This window comes from Ambystoma mexicanum, chromosome 13 (genome assembly GCF_040938575.1).
Source record: "Ambystoma mexicanum isolate Mex_15411 chromosome 13, UKY_AmexF1_1, whole genome shotgun sequence".
Taxonomy (NCBI): domain Eukaryota; kingdom Metazoa; phylum Chordata; class Amphibia; order Caudata; family Ambystomatidae; genus Ambystoma; species Ambystoma mexicanum.
Window position 1 is genome coordinate 509,188,014 of NC_090938.1, and position 8,682 is coordinate 509,196,695.

The window sequence follows — 8,682 nt, forward strand, 5'->3', positions numbered from 1 at the left end:
AGCCTAATAGAAAACACAAGACACAACTGTATCATGTTAATCTCCTGATACAGTGGAGGGTAGATCCCATTGAAGATTCCACCATGACCACAGCCACGCTGATCACGGATATGTAACAAGAAAATACCTTGATCTACCTAGCCATGTCCCCATCTCAACAGGTAGATATCAGCGATTTGATAGCTCAATTACCCTATGTCTTTGTATATGAACCGGGGAAAGTTTTTCCATAGTATCCGCAGTCCTCAAGGGAAAATTATAAATCTCAGGCCCTACTGGATTCCCAAATCCCAGAATAAGATAATAGAACAGCAGGTAGAGAACATGATTCAAGCGGATATTGTAGAACCCCCAGAGAGCTCCTGGTCTTTACCAATTATATTAGTTGCAAAGGCTGATCAATCGTGGAGATTTTTCATTGATTTCCAGAAGCTTAATTCGATCTCACAGACTGACAATTATACAACCTCCTGATAGATGACTTAACTGACAAACTAGGAACGGAAAAATATAGCTCTTCGATTGATCCCCCAAAAGGGTATTCGCCAGTCCCCCTTAATCATTCCGATAGAGAAAAAACAACTTTCTATACCCCTCAAGGGTTATTTCAGTTTAATGTACTACCATTCGGGCTTCATTTGGCACCTGCCACTTTCAAACGCCTAATTGATAACATTTTGAGAGCCTTTTCACATTTCTGTGCAGTTTACCTGGATGATTTAGTGATCTTCAGTAAAAATTGGTCGGACCATGTTTTTCCTCACTACAAAGTCGTTAGGGCTTTACGAAAGTTCAGATTAACTGCCAACCCCAAGAAGTGTCACCTAGCCGAATCGGCAGTGAAATACCTGCAGTTCTTCTTGAGTAACGAATTGATCCAACCCCAAAGTGAGAAGGTAAAAGCTGTACAACTAACTGCAGCGCCCAAAACTAAGAGAGAGCTCCCAGCTTTTTTATGGCTGCCGGGTTATTACAGGCAGTTTATACCAAACTACTTCACCATAGCCACCAACCTAACCAATAAGCTCAAAAATGCACATCCTCAAACGTTCGTATGGAACCCTGAAGACCGAAATAGTTTCAATAGGCTAAATAGCCTCCTATGTAATGAGCCTGTATTAAAGGTACTGGACATTAAAAAGAATTCATCCTGCAGACAGATGCCTCTAACACAGGTCTTGGAGTGGTGTTACACGCAAAAGTACAATGGCATAGAACACCTGGAATTATATAAAAGCAGAACAACCTTTCCAAGGGAACAAAATCATGCCACCATCAAATTGGAAGACTTGTCCATCAAATGGTCAGTAACACACCTCAGTATTACTTAACTGGAAGGAAACGAGTTAGAGCTACGCGCGGTGTCAGAGAGAACTGAACTAAGCAAGGAGACGATGCCGGATGAATAAAAAATCAAACGAAAACCCATCATTGTAAAGGAGAGACACATTGTGCAGCCATCTACAGCTGTGATTTTCCTACATTAACTGACCCACATAATCTATCAGTGGGATCAAATCAAGATACAGGAGCATAAATGCTTTACTTCCAAATGATGAAATTTATAGCACATTTCGCGCAATAAGTCATTCTAAAACGAAAAGAGAAAATCTCTTCGATATAAACTCAGAAGCTCATTTCCGATATTACAAACAGAGCACAGTGACCACAATGCAAGCCTTATTGTGGCCGATTTGATGCCTTCACACAACACACAAGTAACACCCTGTCCTAAAGACGGCTAAAAGGAGTAATAGACACCAGGGGGGGTGCCTAGACCTACTCAGCCGAAACATATGTAGACATATCCCGGAGAAATACAATAAGTGTTCTCAAACTTCAAAAAATTGCTTTAACTTCTTTTTTCACGTAAAGAATTGAATGAAAATGATTGACAAATCAATACAAAGTGGATTAATCTAATAGTCAATCAGGAGACATATAAATATATGTCACGTACTAATCCCACCATCGATTTTAAAGTGAAAAAGAGAATTTCTAAAATATTGTATAGGTTATTTTCAGTTGTGCTATGTGGAATATGCACAAGATAAAGGTGATTAATATGTTTTTTTATAAATGTAGATATATTGATGAATGAATACATTTTGTTTTAACTAATTTAGAAGACTGAGTTGACATTGGTTGTGTTGTGTAGACTAATTGTAGCTTACAACTGATACACAGAACACTGCGGTCTCTGTAAGCGGAGATAGAGAGAGGTAATTGGGCTCACTATGTGCTTGTTTTTGCCTTACCTAACTGGAAGAAAGTTTAGGTTGATCACTGATCATTCTCCCCTCACATGTATGAGTTTAAGCAAGGATGCTAATGGTTGTATTAAGAGATGGTTCCTAGACCTCCAAACATTCTGCTTCAATGTGGATTACAGAAAGGGGCAAGAACAAGGAAATGTTCACTTTCTTAGTCGATTTCCATTTGGTGAAGAAGGGTAATACAGTAAACCAGGGGAAAGGGTATGTGACGAATTGCGGGATTCAGTCAGTTCGCCCCACAAGGGGGCTTTCCCTGTGAGGCTAAGGAGGTGAGCCTGCTACGTAATACCCTCCCTAGGCGGTACAGGCAAGCGGGACCTCACCAGGAGAGACTCCCCCCTTTGGGGACAAGGACTCCCATTCCAATGAGGAACTCCCTAACTAACCTACTTATAGCCCATCAGTAATAACACGTACCAGAAGAAAACATGAACAACAAGCTGATTTGTTATTGTCCTGTAGAACCCTTGAGTAAGCCTGAAAAGATATACTTACGTAGTACTGAGACAAAGAAAACCTTACTGGAGCAATACAAAGTGCAAGCAGAATGGAGAACAAGGACTTTGACTCTCCGCCGGGGAAATCCCACGGCAGTGTCATCAATCTGAGATCAGGATACCTGGGAAGGAGAGAAGCCTGGGAGATTCAAAACAGCGGTGAGGGTGGAGCTGAAGGAGACAGAGACGCACAGCGTCAGGTGCTGAGAAGAAGCTGATGTGCGAGTCCATGCATCTTACCCTCAGAAAAACCTGAAGTATGGGAAACTGAAGAACTAACACAGTGTCCACAGAGTTACTGGGTTAGAAGGTGTGGCATGACTGAAGCCCAGTGGACGTGGGAGTCACTAAACAATGTCGAGATCACTTACCTGAATGCACACCGCTGAGCATGCCGAACAAAGAGGAAACAAAGAGCAGAGAAGCCAACCTTTCAATCACAGAGGAAGGCTCTGTGCGAACTACAAGCCTGGTGACGCGATCTCTGAGACAGAAAGGTAACGGGGAAAAGCCGGAGACCCGGTGGGGGACCGAAAATAACAAATGGAACATTCATACTCGTCCCAGTAAGGACTAAGTATGGGATTGGGAAGTAAGTAATAAGAGTGGAAATCATTACTGGAACACTCATATTCATCCCAGTAAGAACCAAGTGATGGAGAAGAGTGGGAATCACTACTGGAACACTGTTATACATCCCAGTAAGAACCAAGTGGTGGAGAACGAGTGTCATTACTGGAACACTCAGACTCGTCCCAGTAATGACCAAGAGTTTAAAATATCTAAGACGAGTGAGAATCATTACTGGAACACACAGACTCATCCCAGTAAAGACCAAGGCCCTCATTACAGTGTTGCCGGTAAAAACCACTGGTAGGCAGCGAGTTACCGGCAACCCTGTATCATGGTTAACGCTGCCTGACATCCCAGTGCTAACGGGATATCACAGGCCAGGTGGTACGGTTATTTGCCATTCCCACGGAGTCCAATTGGACTCCGTGGGAATGGGAAACCTGAAGCGCTGTTAGTACCGGAGTACTGTGCCCCTACCGGCAGACTCATACATTGCTACCGGCACCTTTATTTCCAGATTGCCAACCTTATAATGAGGCCCCAAGTGTTGGAAATACTTAAGAAAAGTGAGAGCTATAATTGAAACATTTTTAGGTGTCCTAGTCAAAAAAGGATTGAACATTAAGTAAAGAGAAACTCTCAAGTTTAACAAAAGAAGAAGAGCATTGCCCCAAGGCAAAGGGGTTATAGAAACAAATACGATCACAAGAGAAAAGAATACAACGCAGAGGGAGAAACAATGTGTAAAAGACACTGTTGACAAATTGAAAAGCCCAATATCTGAACTATATGACCTGATAAAAGTCGTTACAAAGAACTACCAATGAATACTTTACTAAAGAGTAGCAGCCTACAGGAGAAGGGAGTCATTCTCCTGTGCCTTAGATGTTTTGATAGTGGCATGGACAGGTTATATTTGTTTGAACAGATCTTCCTTTTCCCCTAGTTAGTTTTTGTTAGGAAAGGGAAAACTCGAAGTTTAGGGAAAGTCAGACGTTTTCACTTCCCTTTTAATAAAGAATATTTAAAAGTCATTGTCCTTCTCCTGACCCGCCACACTATGTACATCACTTTGGAGTAAAGCGCTATAGAAGCAGAATAAAATATAAATACAAATGTAAACTGTTGCAGTGATTACAGTGATTTAATTATTTTATTGCAATATTATGAACCAAAATAAATCATGATTCATCGATCAAAATAATGCAGATCTTCTAGCCCACCTGCTTCCTAACCCTCCACTCACCCAGAAGAAATGATGTCTACTGTCACCAGACCGCTTCCCCTACTAGGGCCATACAACCGTTCATGCCTTTAGAGGCAATGGGATGACATCCTACAAGTGCCGCCATAAGAAGCTTCCATATCTTGCTTGCCCTAGAAACAAACAGGCATCCTATCTCGGGTGTGCCCCTCAGAAACAGAGGAGGACTGTTTACCAGTGCCTCCCATGCCCCAGGCTACCCCATCAACCCGGCCAGCCCAGTCTGCCCTCCCCCAATCACATAGAAAATGCTTGGCGCCATACCATCCTACCCCGACCCTGCCTTCCCCAAAACATAATATAATATCTGTTGTCCCTGTACGACTTTCCCGACCCTGGAACAGAAAACAATGCTTACTGTGTCCTGCCATCTTTCCAAACCTCAACAATGGCTTCCTTCCAAAAACTGCCAAAAAAGATCCCCCTTTCTCCTGCTGCTGCCAAAGGGCACGGTCTGGACGTCTGTTTGGGTTATAACGAATTTGTTTTTCAATCCCATTTTCTCCACTTTTGCCCTGAAAACCTTCCAACTTTCCATAAATCATCAGCGTTCACCTAGCTGTCACCTGTGAGCCTAACTAGGGAAGTGGTTTGAAATGGTGGTGTATATATAGGTTATTCCCAAAGGATGCCAGCAACTTCCTAAGAGGGCCCAGTCTCCACAATTCCTCAGGAAACTCCCAGGCCTACTGATAAGGGTGAATTGGCTGTTTGGGCCGCAGCCTCGGTGCTGCAGTGTCAGCTGGGAACCTACATACCCAAAGCCACCCCTATATGGGAGTGTCTTCAGGGTCATAATAATAATAATAATAATAATAATAATGATTTCGCATTTATATAGCGCTACGAACCCTCAGGTATCTGAGCGCTGCTTATTATTACCCATGGTGTGTGGTGCTCATTTATCGACCTGAGAAGGATGAAAGGCTGATTTTGGCCCTGCCGGGATTCAAACCTGCGTTAGCAGGCTCTGCATGAATGTCAAAGCGAGCGGTATACTTACTATAGATTTGGCTAATGGAGACTGAGTAGGCCTCCAGCACAGATCTTTTGGTACACTGTTGCTTACATTGTTGCGCGGCAGCCTCCCTCGCCAAACCTCACCTCAGTGCTGTGAGGTGGCCCTACTGTGGCATAAAACGCTATACAAGCATCAAGCATATCATGCACTTATGTGGTGACAGTCATGTAACACACACAACCCCCTGTAGAGGAACCAGAGCTGTGCAGAGAATGCACACTCAGAGAAGGCTACTGTGCTGTGAAGGTTAACCAATGACAGCTAGGCGCTTAACTGCAGTCAGCTGCTTCAGGATAAATGATCGCACTTTAACTCATTAAACACTCGCAGCGTCCCAATAATAGGTGGCAGAGTCATATTACAGTACTAGTCATCTCTGCCAAAGCAATTGCTATTCACCTGAAAATGTTATGCTCAGTCTATCAAGATGTTTTCAGACTGCAGAATTTCCAGAGAGCCTAAATAAAGCACGTTGGAGCCATAACATTGCAGTTAGGAACCCTACGGTTTAATGGAATTCTAGACCAGGTAAAGAGCATTCAAAGTCAAAGTTATCTGTCACACTAACAACACTGTATTTTGCCCACTTAAAAGTCTGGATTCTGGAAACGTCTTTAAGCATTAAATTGGTAAAGTACCATCCATGGCAAAGGTAAGATGACAAGAGTTAAACAAGAGTGCGGGAACCCCTCTACTGAAGCTGATCATGGTTCAAGTGTCCTGTTCTATGGAATTTCTTCCACTCGGAAGGGTCTGCAACCACGTTTAGTTCACTGCACCCTTCACAGATCAGTCTGGTCCCACCCACAAGGGCAGTCCAGCACCGAAATGCCAGTTAATTCTCCTCTGAACAAGAGCACCAACAGCAACCCCAGACACGTGTTTCACCCTTGTTGGGCTTTCTCGGTGAGGTGAAGCTGAGCCTTTCTAATGCACAGTGATCAAGGGGTCCACATCTGGATAATCTTTTATTATTTATGGTGAAGTCAATGTGGGAGGTATGGGCCAATATATGGATATTCAACAGCTCATTCTAGAAGTATGCTTATATATTTGTGCTTACCCCTATGAAGGAGGGAGTTGCATTATCAAAACCGCCGAATACACCAGGCAAATGTCCTCTTTGTTCTTCAGCAAAGGGGTGGGAGACTTACTTCCCCCCCCCACCCCCCCGTGGACATGCAATTTCCGGTGCACGTTGCAAATGCATTCATGTGCTGTGTCTCCATGCCTCCCTGGCTGCCAGCAGCCTCCCAAGTGGCAAACTATAGTGTGATAGATGAAAACTAAGTAAGACATGTGAACCCTTTCATCTCTTGGGACAGTTTGTAAAGGAGCCAAGCACAGTCATTTCCATCACTTACTCTATTAAAGGTTACAGAGGACAGTCATCTCTCGCTTATCTAACCATTTGAAATCAAATATTTTAGAAAATAAGCACCGCTTTCCTCTTAAATAATAAAGGTATTTACTCACTTAAAAATATTAAATGTTTATGGTGTTGGAATTATTTTTAATGAGAAATATTTCAGAATCCTCAGACTTAAAAATGCCTGTGTTTTATATTCATCTGTAATGTGAGCATTCGGGCGGTGTTTGCTTTTAAGACCTAACTTGTTGCCTGTGGATGCGGGAGAGCCAAAGTATTCATGGCTAGAGCCGAGCCAGAGCCAAGGCATGAGGCCTGGCTTGGCTCTAAGAGCCAAACGAGAGCCGAGCCAGTAAAAGATGCAGGTCGTGTTGCATGCACCACCTTCAAACACAAATCCCTTACCTGTCATACTGACTCCTCAAGCCCTACAACAAAAACCCCATACCTGGCATCCTCCTCCTTGCCATCACAATGCAAACCAATACCTGATTCCTTGTGATCCTGTCCCTCACAACAGGGGTACTATTTGGGTGTTTATTGAGTGCGACCTAGCATTTTAGGGGGAAAAACAAAGAGAGGGAAGCAGAGAAAAAGGGAACGGGAAGCTAACGGTGGAGGGCGATGATGGTCCATTGACAGCAAGGGCTCTACAAGCATGCAGGGGAGGAGATAGTGGGGAGCAGATCACTAAGTGTCAGGTAGGGTGGGAAGTGCAGGGTGTGTGGCGCTATGTGTTAGGGAGGTGACATTTCTTGAAGAGGAAGAACTTGAGCTCTTTCCTGAACTGTAGAAGCGATGGGAAAAGTGTGAGTGTTGATGGGCAGGAGGTTCAAGAGTCTTGGAGTCTAGACAGAGAAGGCATGTCTTCTGGTTCTTTCCATCCTGCACCGTTGGAGCTCAGGTCTGCACATTTCCTTACTTCTGTTGGATCGTAGGCCTCTGGAGATGCTGGGTATCTCAGTGAGGTAGCTTGGGGACTTCAGGATGACAGCCTCATAGACAACGCAACAGGATTTGAAGATGCTACGTGCTTGCAGTGAGAGCCAGTGCAGTTTGATGAGGGTCTGGTGATGTGGTCGAATTTGCAAAGTCCTTTAATGAGTCTAGCTGCAGTATGCAGGACACATCTCAGGGGTGTCAGGGCAGTTACCAGAAGGCCTTCCAAAAGGGCATTGCCACAATACAGGCTGGGTTAGGACCAAGGCTTGGACATCGGATCTGAAGTTGTTTTCTGGGGTGAAGGGCTTGATTTTCTGCAGAACAGAAAGTTGGTACCAAGCTGTTTGTGTCTTCCTTCCTATGTGCTGTTTGAACGTGAGGTGTCTGTCTATGTTGAACCCAAGGGACTTGGCACAGGTGGTCAGCTGGGGTGCAAAGCCCTCAAGATTAATAGCAGAGAGCCAGGTCTGGATTTCAGGGTGTTCGTTGTTGTTAGTCAGCAGTAGGAATTCAGTCTTGGAAGAGTAGAGCTTCGGGTAAGCATTGGGCATCCAGGAATGGATCAATGTGAGGCAGTGGATGTCTTCAATGGAGGATATCTTGAGGCAGATCTGCGTGCCATCTGCATATTTGTGGATGTGGATGTTGTGTGGAGCGTGGAGGGCTCTGAGAAGTTCCTTGCAAAGATTGATGATCACAGGAGACAGGATAGATCCTTGCGGGACTCCACAGGTGGTGGG